This window comes from Haemaphysalis longicornis, unplaced genomic scaffold (genome assembly GCF_048455015.1).
Source record: "Haemaphysalis longicornis isolate Haplotype H1 unplaced genomic scaffold, Haemaphysalis longicornis Haplotype H1 scaffold_1, whole genome shotgun sequence".
Classification (NCBI taxonomy): domain Eukaryota; kingdom Metazoa; phylum Arthropoda; class Arachnida; order Ixodida; family Ixodidae; genus Haemaphysalis; species Haemaphysalis longicornis.
Window position 1 is genome coordinate 400,180,048 of NW_027526203.1, and position 17,003 is coordinate 400,197,050.

The 17,003-nt window shown below is 49.5% G+C and overlaps 1 protein-coding gene across 5 annotated transcripts in view; it reads right to left on the bottom strand.

Annotated features, from left to right (window-relative positions):
• The window catches only part of LOC144155401 (uncharacterized), a 142,400-nt gene that overhangs the window by 50,973 nt on the left and 74,424 nt on the right, over window positions 1-17,003 (bottom strand). The window contains exons 1-2 of one of the 5 annotated variants that reach the window (XM_077686799.1): window positions 5,870-6,029; window positions 3,881-4,035 (exon numbers count right to left, since the gene is read on the bottom strand). The exons of 1 other annotated variant lie outside the window; for it this stretch is intronic. The gene's annotated coding sequence lies outside the window, so the exon portion shown is untranslated. Of the gene's footprint in view, window positions 1-3,880; window positions 4,036-5,869; window positions 6,030-17,003 lie in introns of those variants that run through there. 3 more of the 5 variants (XM_077686800.1, XM_077686798.1, XM_077686802.1) reach the window with 3 other exon arrangements.

A 17,003-nucleotide genomic window follows, 5' to 3' on the forward strand; every position in this document is an offset into this window, starting at 1 on the left:
GTGCCAGGAGACAGTGGCCTAATGTGCCTCTGCATCTGTCGAGCTGACAAAAACACTGGTGCATAATTCCGGACCGTAGTTGCAAACTGTTGCAAACCGTTGCAAACCGTTGCGTGAACCATTCGTAATGTACATCTACGATTCCGCCCTTGCTGGTCATTCATTCGGCCACATAACTTTTGAGAAACTTTATAGAACCGTAACTTTGCTGCAGGAACGTGACAAGATGTCATGTCCCTGCACGCTCCTCCGAAAGTTGTCAGCAAGCTAAGCCACGTAATGGTTTTCTTCTTGGAACAATGAAAGCAGTGGAAAGCAACGTGACATGGCGAGTGATATAATTGGCCCTCTTTCTGGGAGCCCTTGCAGAAACCAGTTTCTTTTTACTGCTACAGGCCGCTTCATTGAGTGGCTCGAGCTGTTTCTGTTATGCAAGCTGACATCTGAAATAGTGTGGAGTGTTTGAAGGAAGTTCTTGCTAGGTTCGGCTTCCCTTCACGCCTGATCACGGACAACGCGACATACCGCACCAGCAAAATGTTTGTGGACTCCTGCAGTGGCCTGGGAACAAAATATTAGTCTATACTTGTGCGCGCTGTCCGCCACAAGAACTGGGAATTAAAGCTTCCAGAAAGGCTTTTGCGATTCGCACAGTTAATAGACCAACCCGTTTTTCTCCGGCAGAAGTAAACCTTGGGAAAGTGTTGCAGGTTACCCTGGACAACGCTTTTCACACTGCCTCAGTAGGCCCTTCAACATTCCATGCAAAGTTCGCAGGTGACCTCTGCAAGCGGCTGACAGACGCCGTTCGAGAGGCTCGCGAACTGGCTGTTGCAAAACTGGCACAGACGGCACAGCGCAAGCGTCGATGAAACGTTCAGTTAAACGTTGGTGATCTGGTCATCCAAGCAAACATCCGATAAGCGACGTAGCTGGAGTATTCACGGTATCACTTACAAACAGGTGTGATGGTATAGTGCGAGATCTCAGCTGTCGTACATTTTGAGTAACTGCACTGCATTGGAGGAGTGTGACCCCACACATGCGTTCGATCTGAAGCAGTTTCACCAGGGAGAATATCAAGACCAAGACAGCACCAAGAAGACCAACGCATTTTCACACCAACGGCAACCGTGTTTGACGAACAACGTGCCGCTTGATGATTGAGTCCCTCCTCTCGGCGGTATATAATCGGCGTCGCTGTCGCAGAGTGACAGAACAGTATACTCTCAACCGTGAGATTTACCTCTCCCTGCTGTTTCGTTTTGAGGAGGGAGAGTGTAGGAATCGACGCTGCACGCTCTGTGCACGTACACGTACAGTTTACGTCCAAGGGTGCAGCTGGCATATCTTTGTGATGGCGTGCACCAGAATGCGTTGCGCGATCAACCCTGCGCACAATGGCGCGCACGTATTGACCCGGGCATTTGTATACAAGGCGCGCCTGCCAGCGGGCCTTTTTTCCCAGAGAGCCACCATGGACTACACCAGGCACCACTTCCGCGGAGCACGAGCTACGGACGGGGTCCTGCCACTCTTGAGCTATCTGCAAGGACCTCCGCATCTTAGAAGGTCCTCTGGCACCGGTATACCGTCGCACTGCCTGAGCCGTGCCTGCGAACAGGATCTTCCTTCAGGCACACCTCCTGACGAGAGCACCGGCGACCGCGGGAAAGGAGAGCTCGCGCCGGCCGTGGACGCGCCGTCACCGATACTTGTGGAAGGAGCAGCCGGTCTTAGAAGATCGTCCCTTACGCCACTGTACTCCCTTCCGGCATCAACTGTTAAGAGCAGCGAATAAACCGCCGTTTAATTGAACCACTGCTTCAGCGCACGCCCCTTGCCGGTAGCAGAAAGGCCTGGTGGCTTCCATGTCCACATGATTCGAAGAAAATGAAACCCCAGATGTATTTCAGTGAAAGTAAGTACATAACCGAAAGTGCACACGTGAAGTGACGTTTAGTAAATGAAATAAATACTGCGCGTTCGAAAAACGACGATGTCGACAGGCGAGATAAAGGCAAACACTAAAAAGTTGTCAGCTCATGCTGTTCTGAGCAGAATAAATCATAAAAAGAAAGAAAAAGACGCGAGTTGGTCCAAAAGATGGCACGCCAGCAGTACGAACGCGGGGAAATTGAACGAAATTGAACAAACCGCCATTGTATTCATCACTGAAGGAGCGACAGGGCAGAAAAGAGGGTGAGGGGCGGTAGAAGCCTATTGTCTCTCGGCAACATTTGAACGAAGCAAGCAGATACGAGGCCTTTTTTTTTTCTTTTCTTTTTTACGGGACGGCATCTCTGGGCTTTGCAGTGAGGTAGATTGGAGAGCTTACGGAAGGCCATTAAAAAGGCCAATAGGCCTTTCATGCCAATACCCCACGGCTGGTCACCATGGGGTACTTGGCAAGAATTTTCTTCATGTCCAAACAAGGCACTTGAGGTGTGGGGTAAACGAGAATTTGACACGAGCGTTAATACCTTGCGACTTGAGATACTTTTTGACAGCTGCAGGCTGTTCATTAGTTGTTATGATGGATCCGACCGATTGCCATGCTGCCTTGAAAATGCCACACACGTCCTTGTATGTACTAAAATGAAAACCATTTTCACTTGTCAATTTTTGAAGTCTGATTGCACTTAGGTGTGCCGAGGCGCGCGTCTGTCACGTTCGCGCAACAGGATAACCCTGCTTTAATTAACAGGTCGTCGGTCGATGCCTGTACACGCTTAGCTTGAATGCGCGTACAAACGCTACGCGAAATACGCGTTTGTGCGCTGTAAAATCAAATTTAGATCAGCACCCTTTGGATGCCGCCACATTGTTCAGTATTGTAATCGATGTAGCATCAGGAATGATAAGAAACACCGCAGTTAATTGAGCAGAATGTACTGAGCGTGGGGAGCCGCGAGCAGCCTGCCTCCACTTGCTACAGTCCAAACCTACACTGTTCTAGCTTCGCTAGTGTAAACAATGGAAATGTATCCACACCACCAGTTTTGTGATAAAGCGCGTTATCTGTGGCGTGGGCGCAGCATATTTTCAATCCAGAAGCGGCCTCTACGGACCGCGAATCATTGTTAAGCAGTCCTTGAAAATGGTTTCTGCGCCCACCGGCATTGTTGTTGTTGTTATTGTCGTCGCCATAATCACCACCATCATAACATTGGACATTAAAATTTCTGTTGCCTTTCCCGCCTTATAAAGTCGTATAAGATCTTAATTTAATATCGTTAGGTTGGTACCGCGTCTGTATGAAATGCAACTTCTTGAAGTGCCTTCCAACCTATATTTAACAACCGTCACCCCCTTTTTAGTTTTCCTTCTAATTTATTTGTTTTACTGCCCTCAAACTGTCAGAACTTGAAACGGGCTTTGACGTGGCTTCCTTTCTCGGCCATTGGCGTTTATCGTTCCTCCCTTCTTCCCCTCGCAGACAAAAAGCGTGCGTGAAATGATGGCGACCCTCTCTACGAATCCAAGAGGCAGCCTTTCGTCTCTCGCGCGCTGTAGTGTCATACATAAAAGCGCTTAGACGAACAAAAAACGCGACAGTTTCTGATAAGACGAGAGCTGGCCTGCCAGAGCTCCATCTTCAGGGGCAAATCGGCGCCATGGCGCTACCGAGGCTACAAATGATCTGACAGTCTTGCCACGGGCAGGGTAGACTCCGCGAAGCTCCTTCCGGGTCAGACTTCGGAAGGCGCTTCCCGCAATCCCCACTACTTCCCCCCACGCATAAGGGCCACGCTGTGCGCCTTTCTTCAACCGGTGTCCTGCGCATTCTATCAGGCGAATAAATGTTCAGAGTCATGCTGCCCGATGCTGTGGTGCTACTATTTTGTGGTTGGGGGAAGAGAATTAATTATTGGATCACCTGGCCATCTTTACCATGCGCTGATAGCTTCAGACAGGCGTTCGTGCTTCGCGCCTCAACCGGAAAACAGGCACTGCGTCCAGGAGTCCAACCCGCGACATCAGGGTCGGTGGCACAGCACTTCACTGAGCCACCGAAGAGGGTCGCAGTCTATTCTGCGTGAAATGAGAACATATTGGCTTCAGTCACGGGCACAGGTTCATTGCAGTCGTAATTTATGAGCAGATGAGGTTTCGCGTTTTTGTTCGAATAAATTGCAAGAGCGCCAGTAGGATGCGCTTTCCGCTCCTGAATTTCTAGCAAGCTTTTGATTTGGTGTTCAAGCTTTTGGCTCACGCAAATAACAAAATAGGTATGACTTCCTTCAACATTTCTGAGCTAATTTGTTTTTCAGCGTTAGTATTATTGAAAAATATGTGTGCGCGTGCGCGTTTTTTTTTTAATCTGAACGACATAGTCGCCCTGCTGAAGCTTGTTGCCCCAGCGGTATCTCATTAGGCTGTTTTAAATATATACATTATATCTTCTCGGCTTCCCGCACCACCTATATTCAGTATCTTCGTGCAAATTATGACCACTCTCAGCCGTTTGGGCGTAAATCGCGAGGGTTCAGTCCAGTTTTGAAGGAGCACGGGGTGCAGTTCTGAAGTCAAAATTAAAGTTTCCGCCTATTGGTTCGAACTTTGCAACTGCCCTATTTATCTCTTGAGACGAAAGGGTTATTGCCAACTGAAGGTGGGCAGTGAGGAAAACAGTAATCCTGCTCAGGTTCTGCACACATAAAAATACCAATTTCTAAATTTTAACACACCTTGGTATCGCACATCTTTCGGCACTAACAGCCTGTGTCAGGCATTCATGGTCAGCAACCAGATCACACCAGAAGAACACTGGCAGACGAAGAGGCATGCAGAAGAAGCTTTTACGGCAATCAATTACTCTTCTTCATTTGTTCGCTGCTTTTGCCTAAAAGTTCGCACCCCGCAAGTTGTACGCGAGCTCAAATACTGGCGGGAACAACGCGTGTTGCGCAAGCCATTTCTCTCATAGAAGAAGAGACAATTGGCTGTGTCTGCCCTAACGCGTGGTCAACGTGTCAGATCTATGGAAAACACGATTGCGCTATTGAAGCTGTTTGTTTTCGACCACCAAAATCTACTGGTGCCATAAAAATGACGGCCACGTGAATAGCGCGTAATCGTAAGCACTCATGACATGCACCGAAAACGTTGCCTCCGCCGAACAAACATAGGCGCAACTTTAGACAATTATTGGCGCGTAACGCATGTAAGTACAGATCGAAAGAGCGAGGACAAAAAATAATGGACTCCACAGTTGCAGCCAGCGCTGTGGCGTCCCTTTTTCGCGTCATCCTTTGTTCGCGCTGTTTTCGTTTTCAGTCAGCGTGTTCCTGTTTACGTCCCTGTTTATCTCACAAATTGTACAGGTGCACGAAACTAGAAATAAATTACGTGCTGGTAGAATTTGCGTGACGCTATTAACGCAGCTTCAACTTGCTTTGTTCTCGCATCCGTAAGGAAAAAACAAAAACTCGCTGTAAACTTGCTTTTACAGAAAGTTCGGCAGAAAGACTGATAAATGACATTTAGGCGACCTAGTCCAAGCCTCAAAGGGAGAATTCACTGCTACTGGCGTGGGAGTTGAGGGAACACACTTCGGGGAACAACAATTTCGAATCCAGGCGGCGCCAGAAGCGCTCCAATATAGGGCCGCCATTGCAAGAGCGAAGCTCTGTGATGCCATCCATTGCAGAGAGACGCAATCCGCGGATAAAGTGTAGGCACGACACGGCACAAACACTGTGCAGAGAAAGAGTCAGAGAAGGCTGGACGCGACTTGCGTTCCGTTTAGCCGTTCCCCAGAGTCCCAAGTACGCGGGGGAAGCAGGCGAGGACAGCAGTCACGTGGAACGGCGAGGGCCAGGCGGCCGCGGGTGCGCCTGGAGCCGGAGCGTAAGAATGCACCCACCTGGAGCCTCGCAGGAAGCGCTGGTCGGGCACGTCGGCGGCTGCTTGCGAACAGTGCGGGCGCGCTCGGAAAGCAGAGTTGCAGCGCATCGGCGCCGCCGTCCCCGGACGAGATGGACGTCCGGCTGCGATGCTAGGGGGTGGCGGACCTATTGTTTTTCGCTCGATCGATAAGTCTCGCTGCCCCGATAAGCGCGTTTATTTTTGTTTTAATTCTTCCGGGCCGCTTATCTCTGACTCCGCGATCGGGAAGCCTCTGCTGGAAGTTCTTGTCTCCTGGCGGCGTCACGCACTCCTTTGTGTTTTAATCAGGGGCCGACCTGCCGCTGTGATGCACACACACACACTTCTGCAGTGCGCAGACATAACGCGCCTGTTTGACGCGGCTGACAGAAGTGTGGACTATGCCGCCGCTCCTGGCACTACCAACCCGCGTGACTACAGGGCTTACGAAAGCTCGCCTATCGCAGATAGCGAACGCAAGTGAATTCGTTTGCATTTCCTTCGTTCGTTCTACTCTTGCAACATGATACAGGTTTGTCCTAGCAAATGTGTAAATAGAAAAAAGCATAGCAAAACAGAAGGAATGAACTTTACGAAGCTCCAGAGAAAAGGAAACGCGCTGTCATGTGCGGTAAGCCATGGCTTGCTATAGGGAACTTTGAGACGAACTAATGTGTTCTTAGGCACCACTAGACAAAGGCAGGCAGATTTCACAATACTGCCAACAGGGTTGGGTTTAGTTCCTGACCTGAAATCCTCCGAAATAAATAATCGGCCGCTTAAATCAGTGTCCCCACATGTCTACATTATATTCCAGGCGGTCAACACTTTTTACATATTTTCACAAAAATATGCAGCTTGCAACATGCACTGTCATCATGTAAGTACTAACATCGCTGTTTCGACTTGTGACAAGCAGATAAATTCATCACCATCGCCAGCTACCCCATGTACGGCGGCAGGAACGAGCAGCGGCGGAACGCGTAGGAGACAGATCGAAGCCATTCGAAAGCGTTAAGGCGAATCGCAAAGCCAAGCGTTTGAAGCTGAAAGATTGCAAAACCCTTCGACAACGCGAGGCATAAGAAAGGCGTCTTAGGCGTTCAACTGGACATTCGAACTTTCGCAATGACAACCCATAAGTGGTTAGCTGCCTTCAGACTTTTCTAGCCAAGAATAGCTGCCATACAGAGTGCAGCACATCGTGCTGATTGAGGCGGACTGCTGGGAAAGTTGGTATTGCATGGTAGGTGAGTAAAGCGGTAAACGAAATTATATATAATTACATATAATTATAATTACACACACACACACGCACGCACGCACACGCACAAAACGCGCACACATCGGCAAGAACTTGCATTCTCAGGCGCATACAACTGTCCCTCGTGTGACCGCAGCGCGTGATCTTGCGTACAGATAATAGGCAACAACCGACGAATGTTACTCACCTGGTACCAACCCCCCCCCCCCCTCCCCCCCAAAAACACAGATAAAGATCCCCGTTATCCTCAGAATCTTCGCTCCATCGCTTTTACCCCTGTAATATATTAGCTTATCGAGCGTACGCTTAAAAATCGGCTCGTCCATCCCTTGGAGGGTACAAATTTGTTCCATCCCGCCCTTACGGGTTTCCGCCCCCACACTGCTAGCCACGAGCATCTGTGGCTGCTCCGGGGGGTTATTAATTGGACCTCGCGCAAGGCCTTGCCAGATTACGTACTCGCCTTAGATATGCGGCGTTAGATGATGTCTGCCAATCAGGAATCCTTCAAGAACTTGCCCTCGCCTTCCCAAGCCAAAAAGCTCAGGCCTGGATACGCAGCTTTCTTCAACATCGACCGATCCGTCTTAACCCTCGAGCCCACCAGCCCACTGCGTTCTGCCTGGATAGAGGAGTCCCACGGGGGAATTTAGGCTCCTCTCCTCTTTAATCTGGCAATGAACCGCGTGTCCCGATCTCTTGAACAGGACACTACCTCCCGGTTCGACCTTTTTCGCGGACGATATTGTGGTATGGACAGAAGCCATCGATTACGACACGATATAAACTATGCAAACAGAGTTGCAAGCCGCAGTCGTGAGCTTGGAACATACGCTGTTCCAACTCCAGCTACAGCTATCCCCCACAAAGAAAACTGCTCAGCGTCGATAGTAGACGTGGTACAAGTCAGGAACAAATTATCTCCCTTCAAGTAGGGGATACACTCATTGCATCTCGCAACGGCACCATTCGACTGCTGGGCGTCCCAGTCAGCAGCCAATAGCCCAAAACAGTGGATATCCTCACTTGAGAAAACATGGCGTTTCACCTTACACCCAGTTACACGGATATGGCTATGGAGGGGCGCACCAAGCAGGCTGTGCCATGCTCGCCCGTGCCGTGGCACAAGGACGTTTCACTTATGGTTTCCCGGTCTATGAACTACGACATCCACGTGTTAGCGCTCTTCACGAGACGAATCGGCACCTTCTCCGTGCGATTGGCGGCCTCCCCTCCTTCAGCCGGGTAGATACTCTCATCCGCCTCCCACTAACCTCATCGAAGAGACAAAAATACGCTTCCAATATCATCTGGACCATTTGCCACAGGGAAAAAGACTCCAGAAATGGGACCACCTAAATAGCGACTCTGACAGCACCGATTCACCGCCAGCAACCCCACGGTGGGAGCGCCCATCAGGATTCCACGTCGACGCCAGATCCGGCGCAGTATCGAACAGTACGCGAACATTACGTTCGCACAAGCACAGATGACAAGGCAGGCGGCGAAGATGACAATACACCGACGCGTCTATGAATGGAGTGACAGCGGCCATTGCCTGGGCATCTCTGACTTGGCAGAATTGAATAGATCCCGGCAAATTTCCAACACATACGGCTCGTAAGAGAAGTCGAACTTCTGGGAATTGTCGCAGCCACCCGGCAAATTTATGACCATTCCGTCCATCTCCCCGCGGAAAAATGCAGCATTACCACGGATCCTTACGTTGCCGTCCGAGAAGTGAATCATCCGTTTTCCCCGAACACCACGGCAACAAATATCTTGACCACGATACGGGACCTACAAATAAAAGGCTTCAAATTTCGCATATTTTGTACTCTGGGATATAACTCCGGCGCACAAGGCAACTGCATGGCTCACGACGTTGCCAGGAAGAGGCTACATTCACCTCCTAAGGTGCCCGCCACGCCCGTCCCCCCTCTCCAAGCAGATTGGCAACTCGAGCTACGCCTCCTTAAAAAGAAAAGCAGCAAGCGTTTGCAAGATGAAACTCCGGTTGGCATTCTTGTCCCTCTCAAGCCGTTCTCGCGTCCGGGCGAGGTATTCGCCAATAAAGTATATGCGAATTCAGCGTATACCACACAAATTATACATAAGTGGATAGCCCCAGCAGACTCTGAAGTGCACCGATGCCCCCCGTATATCAGTTGGTATATCATCACGTAATCGTGATGATATACCAAATCTCTTCTACTTAATTGCTCTGTCCTGTTTTCACCTGTAACAGCCGTCAGCTTCTACCTATAGCTCCTGCACCCGTTACTCAACTGGAGCACGTTAGTCGTGTCCGTGACGACTTCGCTACTCTAGAAATAATAACCCTGTACGCCCTTGAAAATGGTCTCTACAAATTGCTGTAGCGGTCTGAGCGACTGTCCCGGACTGACCAGCACGAACTGTACATTTTAATGTCACTGACTGAGTGATCTGTGCATTCGGTGAATAGGACCCCAAGACTAGAACTGTGTACATTGTGAATTGTGACCTTTCCCTTTCTCCTCCCCTTCCCCCATCCTTACTTGCCCACAGGGCCTCATGGCCTCTCGTCTTTAATAAAGTGTTTCCCTCACTCAAAATCATGGAGCGGTAGATTTGGAATCATCCAAAGGCAAGATATACAATTTTTTGGCCCATAAATTCAAAGACGGCATGCTTACGGAAGCGTCACCAAACGAACCCTTTCCGCCGCCTCAATCATCGAGCTGGTTTTTGTGCTTCGCTACTACTGTGGTCTCGTTACAGCAAGCTGGGCATTTGCATTGCCGGCAATGTTCACTGAGCTGCCCCGGGTGCCCAGTCTTCAAGTTTCGTTGATGCTCCCGCAAGCACACGTTCAAGTATCCTTATGTTTGCCCCACGTATTTGCGACCGTATGGTAGAGGGATAACGTACACCACATGTTCGGCGCACGCAACGAGCTTGTTCTTCTGGTTGATGCTGCAGCTCTTTTTCCGCTTTTGCACGGGTCACGTTGCTTCGCAAAGCTTTGAATGCTCTTCGGGAGCGGAAAAAAAAAACAATTTTACGTTGCTGCGTGAACCGATCTGCTGATGTCTGTGATATAAGAGGTGTACGTACGGCACAACCACGATCTCTTCTAGGCGACGCCAAGCGTTCCTTGAGAAATGAACTGTTTGGTGGTAACACGAAGGAGAAAGCCACAGAAAACAGAAAAAATCGTGGTTCTGCCGTACGTACACCACTTATCTTACAGACTTAAAGGGGTAATGACCCAAAAATTTTGCATCTTGGTTTTTTTGTTGCGATAAGTTGCCAATGACCTGCTTATCACGTGTGGAAACCTCATTTGCTTCAGCGCGTGATGGTTGTTTAATTAGAGACGTTTTTAATGCGTCCAGTCGCAGCTTCGGTTTCAGCGGGTGCCGCGAAACGAGGGATTTCGTATAAACAAAGCTGTCCACGTGACCATCGGACGTATAGGGACCGGGCGGCCGTTGTATGGCACCACCGTCGCTTCAGCGAACAGCGCCGCCCGTGGCTAACCGCTCGTCAGTGGAATGCCGGTGGCGGTCAGCGTAGCGTTATTGTGCATGGCTTTCGTTCTGCTGCGGTGCGGCTTGCAAAGCGTACATAACCACAAGGACTTTCTTCAGATCGGTAAATCTTGAGCGTGGATGTGACCTTTACAGGCATGCCATGTGTGTGATTTACGCCAAAACTCAGTATTTACAAATAGCAGACGACGCTCGAGGCGCCAAGCTGGAAATCAAGCTGGAAGTGAAAGTCCGTTCCTTCATGTAATTTTTTCATGCCTGCATGCAGTGTCGCGTATCGAGGAGTATATTGCAGCTAAATGCTCCCACAAAGCCGGTGTGTGCAACTGATGCAGCAATGCTGCGGCGCTGGCCTTTGGCAGTTAATGACAAAACGGCGTCGACGTCGTGCACAAGCGAAAGACAAAGTTCGGGGTGCCTTCTAAGATTTACCTCAAAACAGAAACCGACGACGTTTCCGTAACTTCATTACCTACGGCTGAAACGTGTTTAATTTCACAGAAATGATCTTACTACAGTCATCGGGAATTGCTGATAGAATAAATACCGCATGATAGTAGAACATTATTGCTTGTCGTGGGGAAGCATTGATTTATAAGAATTGCAATGGTTGCTGGCTAGTTGGTAAATGGTTTTTCAATAACCAATTCCTGCGTGGCTGAAGGACGCAAGGCAGGAGGGTGCCCGAAGCTTGTACTCAGCTTCACAACTGAATGCTGCCACCTACGCTTGAAAAATCATGCACTCCTCCGTCTGACGACGATGATGGTTTATCGCAAAGCTTTCTCGTATGGGTTTCCTTGGTTGCCTTCTGGAGTTGGCTTTGACTAGTTGAGCTTCGAATTTGACCAGCACGCAGTTTGGTCTTTTGATCGCAGCGTCTTTGTTTGACCATTTCCCATTCATTTCGCACGAGGAAAGCTTTGCGTTCAACCATCGTAATCATCAGACGAGGGGTTAGATGATTTTGCTGTTTAATTTTGAACTTCCATGCACCCCTCTCCAAATCTAAACTTTTTCCAGCGTGTCGAAAATGTGTCTGTGCTGGAAGACTCCGATTTTGGTGCACCCATATTTGAGGCAACTAATCGAGCGTTTTTGGTGTCTTCACAAGGCATTACACGATTTTCTAAGGTACTCTGTAAAAAATAAAAAACACCGGCTGACGTTAACACTACCACATTTTTTAACTATCGGTGCCAGCCTTTATTCCACGCAGGTGGTAAAACGGGAAGAGGAAGAGGAATGGTTTGCGGCTTGGGCTGTTGGGTGGTCGAATAACCTTGGCTCTTGAAAAAATGACCACCACAAACGTGGGAGTTCCACTGCGGCTTTCAGGCTCCCATGCTGTTAGTGTCGCTCACCAAAACCGAAGGCACAAAGCTCACGGTTTCAGAAAGTGTAAACTACCGCAACGTTTCTACGGCTACACGGTAATCCATATCGTACGCAAGTGCAGTATCCCAGCGCTAAGGCTGGCGCGGAAACCGTAGTCATTGAAACCAGTGAAGATAATTTACAGTGGAAGAAATGAATACTAATATTCCTAATAGTTTCATTCCTACTCAGATCGCGTGAATCCATGGGCGCAGAGCGTTGCAAAAAGCGCTCATGTCAATGTAGCCCATTCCCAACCTTAGAAGCATCCAATAAGTTTGCATAGCCGTTAGTGCATTTAAGAAGAAATGAATACTAATAATAGTAGTTTTATTCGTACTCAGAACGGGTGGAGCCAAGCGCAAATCGCTGGAAAAACCGCTCCTGCCATTGCAGCCGATACCCAACTTTAGAAGCGTCCGACAAGTTTACGTAATCGTTACTGCATCTAAGAACCCAACACATGTCTAGACTTCGTTTCATCTCACATATCCGCTCACAACAACACCAAAACATTCAAAGCACCGAAAAAAACACGACAAAAACAACGGGAGGCTGTGTAGTCCAATGCACCTGCTCATTCCACTGACGAGGGGAGCGCCGAGTGGTGGCGCCACCCATCCAGCTGCCCGGTCCCTATATCACAGAGCAGAGCTGCCGTAGCGCTCTCGATTCCGCATCGGCGGCAGTTTCTGCGAATGCCCCTATGTCCTGATCTCGTCAGCCGCTTAATTAAAAAGCGACCGTGGACGTCACACGCAGGCACCGCGAGTGCAAATTACGCTCGAGACAGTGGGTGGGGAGACGCGCGCTGGGAGCAGCCGGCCGGCCTGCCTGCAGATGTGTTAGGCTTGACACTACGGCGGATATTCGATTGCCGCTCTCGTAAGCGGAGCAGATGACGATTTTTAATGCAATCCGCCATCGCATCATTAACTCCTTTCTCGTATGTGCTGCCCGGTTTGGGACTTGAGTTCAGTTTCGTGGAGCGGTAACAAGCTATCCCACGAGCTACTCGCGCCAGCCTGTGCTACTTCGCGACCGTGGCCGCCGCCGGCGCAGCGACCGTGCGGCTAGCTCAGTGCGCTTTTCGTGTCCCCGGCGCGTTTTCGTGTCCAGTGTAACAAAAAGAAACAAAAGTAAAGTGCCTAGAAGTGCTGTAAAACTTATCGCGGCCAGCTGCCCGACGAGCCAACGAAATCCCAGCGCCTCCGCCGCCAACGATCGGATCGTTCATTGCTCGAGAACAGAAGTTCCGACCTCTGGTCGGAGCGGCGAGCCGGCGAGAAACGCCGGAATCGGCGGAATCGGCCAGAGAAAACTCGTGACGTGTTTGCATGTTGATTCTTTACTCAACATCCACGGAATGTCGATCGCGCGAGGACCTCCGCTGGCTGCTCGGTTGCGTTTCGCACACTTTAAAATCGATTTTAAATGTGTTCTAGGCTGTATTTGCCGCTGATATTTTGGAGATGATTCCGAAGTTATCTCGCCTTCAAAATTTTGTGTCAGTACCCCTTTAAGCAGGTCGGTGCACGGAGCAACGTAAAATTGTTTTTTTTATTCGCTCCCGAAAAGCTTTCAAAGCTTTGCGAAGCAACTTCCCCCGTGAAAAAACGGAAAAAGAGCTGCGGCGTATAACCACTAGAACAAGTTTGTTGCGTGCGCCGAACATGTGGTGCACGCTGTCCCTCTACCATGCAGTCACAAATACGCAGGGCAAACATCACGATGCTTGAACGTACACTTGAGCAAGCATCTACGAAACGTGAAGAACGGGCACACGGGGCAGCACAGTGAACATTGCCTGCAGTGCAAGTGTACGCCTCGATGATGATGGTTAAATTTTTATGGCGCAATTGGCCAACTGGGGCAAAGAGCGCCAAAATGCACGCCTCGCTTTAACGAGACCATAGTAGCAGCGAAGCACAAAAACCAGCTTGCAAGAGAGATCATTGAGGCGGCGGAAATGGTTTATGTTGCTGACGCTTGCATAAGCATGCCGTCTTTGAGTTTATTGACCAAGAAAATTGCATACAGTGCCTCTGGAAAAATTCCGAACTCACTGCATCATGTTTTTGTGTTTTTAGTTTGTTTTGTTTTTGGGTTTTGTGTTTTGGGTTTTGCGGTACCAGGTAATTCACATTCTTCGGTTGTTGCCTGTTACCTGTACGCAAGAGTACGCGCCGCGATTCCACGAGGGACGGTTGTATGCGCTGGAGAATGTAATTTCCTGCCAATGTGCGCACGTTCGGTGATCCGGTGGCGCTAAAAAAAAAAACCACGAAAAAAACTGCTCCGCCTTTAAAGGGTGCACCCTCGCAGACAGGGCATTATAACAGTGAAGCCGGCTTTCGCGCATGCTCGAATGTGAGCACAAGGGGAATATGTGAGCACAAGGGGAACCTACCTATTGACGGATCCCAGCCACCGAGTCGGTCAGGGCCAGACGTGGAGCGAATGGAAACTTCGCCCAGTAGCTTTGGGCTGTGTAACCTTGGTAGATAAAACGTCTAATGACCCCTTCATACTTTTGACCCTTTGACTGACTTTGAGCTCCCGTCCGCTGCTTCAGGCTTTCTCATGGCGGTAATCGCGGTCGTTAAGATGTCAATCATCCCCCTCCGCCGGTCTTCCAAATGATAGAAAGAGAATCCTCTTCAAAATGCTCGCATCCCTTTTTACTAGTTTGGAGTGACCGACGCGTTTGTATACGCCCTCTCTGGGCCCGCTCGTCGGGTGAACACAATAGCGCGGCAAACAAAAAGAAGCCTCCACGGTGCCAACCCGCGCCCATGTCAGCTCGGCCGGCGTGAAAACAAACAAAATAGAGGTAAACACGCTCTACTCAGCGAACGATATCTAATTTCCAAGCGGTTTTAATTAAGTGAGGTGCCCGAACTTAACCACCCGGGACTTTTTTTTAGGGGCGAAGCTCCTCTTGCTCGGGCCCTGTCCCGTCCTCTCGTTGCTGCTGTATCCGGCACATTAATGATGATTGTGGCAGGATCCCACTAGGGATTGGCCAACCAAAGATTGGCCGAAGAGGTCAAAACGTTCAACGCGTTCGTTGCTACCCAACAAGGAGAGGAAGAAGAAGAGGTTGTCGTTCGTCGCCAGCAAGCTGAAGACACGTACCGGGGGTACGCGACACAAGACGCTCTGCAGAAGGCGACAGCCAAGGTGGCTAAAATGTCACACACCGAATTCGCCAACTTACCCATGGGGATTTTCATCGTCCCAAACAAGCCCTACACAATCACCACAAACATCGACGGCGCCGACGGGCTTGTCAACGGAGCGGTGGAAAGCTTGACGTGTCGAGTCTTTATATGATGTGTGGGGGAAGGTTTCACGGTTTTACCGATAAGCATTTTAGCTTCGCCCCTCTCATCATCATTCACTTCGTGGAGATGGCGGGATTTTTTTTTCTTTCACTCTGCGTGCTAGCACGGGATTCAGTTTATTCGTAGTGGAGCGCCTGCACGGCTCATTAGTCTGGCATAACTACAATAAAAGCGCCTTTGAAATGATCACTTAAGGGCAAACGTGGCACGCGTAGTGTAATGAGAGCTGCCATAGTAGCTGGCAGCGTTCTTTTCTAAGCCTGGCTTGAAACATGCCGTCTTTTGACAACTGACGACAAAGCCAATGGGGGCCGGTTTTTTTTTCTTTAACGTGTTGCGTGAAGGTATTAAATTTCTGACCAAGTTACCAGCTGCACTTTTATATTGATAAACTAACATCACATGGTCGTTTTATAGCGATAATTACCGTTTCTACAGGCAGGCTATGCCAAGCAAAAATGCAACGCTTATCAGTGGTGCACGACAAGCGCGGTTCGCGAGACATTACACATTACTATGAAACTATGCAATGAACTCATGTGTAAAACGGCGGCGAAATCTGTCATTAAAAAAAAAAAACGAAGTACACCGCTTTCCGCAAAGTGGCGTCAAGAGTTTTGTTTTCGCGAAGGTAGATGACACCGCCGTTGCACGACGCGTGTTCACCGGTAACTGTGCACGGGGCTCGCATAAGCGATTATTAAAGACGGTAGTCTTTCTTGGGTCACTTAAGCACGAAAATTTTGGTCTACCTGTCTGTCACTCAACTCAGCCAGAAATGTTACTAGCCTGTCACTCGACTCAGCCAGAAATCTTACTGGTGAGTCTGGTCACTAGTAAGTTGCTGGCCCGCCGGAAACTGGTGGGCAAGGAATTTTTGAGGGTAAGAGCGTAGAGTTATACGGGAAGAAAGGATAGAGAGAGGAGCCCAGAGGAAGAAGAGCAAGGAAGAAGAGCTTGCAAAGGAAGAAGAGCAAGCGAAGAATAGGACAGCGGGTAAGGAAAGGAAGAGAACAAGAGGAAGAAGAGGAGTGAAATCGGAGAGGGTATATGAGGGGGGAGGGAGATGAGGGGTGGAAGACGAGAGGAGGGAAGACGAGTGAAGCGGAAGTGAAGGAGGCGGGGCGGGATACATTGGGAATTGAAGAGGAGGGCAAAGACAGTGGACAAAAGGTGTGGCAGAACAGGGTCCGAGAAAGATGTGGGGGAGGGGGGGGGGGTAAAATTAGTGCAGGGAATTGGGAACGTGAATCAGACGACTTCGAAAGAGATGAAGTGGACGGGGATGAGTTTGTGCTTGGAGTAGGGGATAATGAGGAGATGGGGAAGCAGGAGAAAAAACTTGGTGATGATGGTCGAATGAGGGAAATGGAGGGTGGGGAAACGCATAGCGGAAGCGGGGAGCGAGAGTAGGATATAGCAGTGTGTCGAACCGAAAAAAATACGGGTTCGGTTACGGTTCGGGTTCAGGTAAATTTATTTTGTTCCGGTTCAGTTCCGGTTCGACTAATTCGATCCGCGAACCGGTTCGCGAACCGGTTCGGGGCGTTGAACCGGTTCGCGAACCGGTTCAGAACTGAATTATTAGCAAGGAGCGAAAAATCAGTT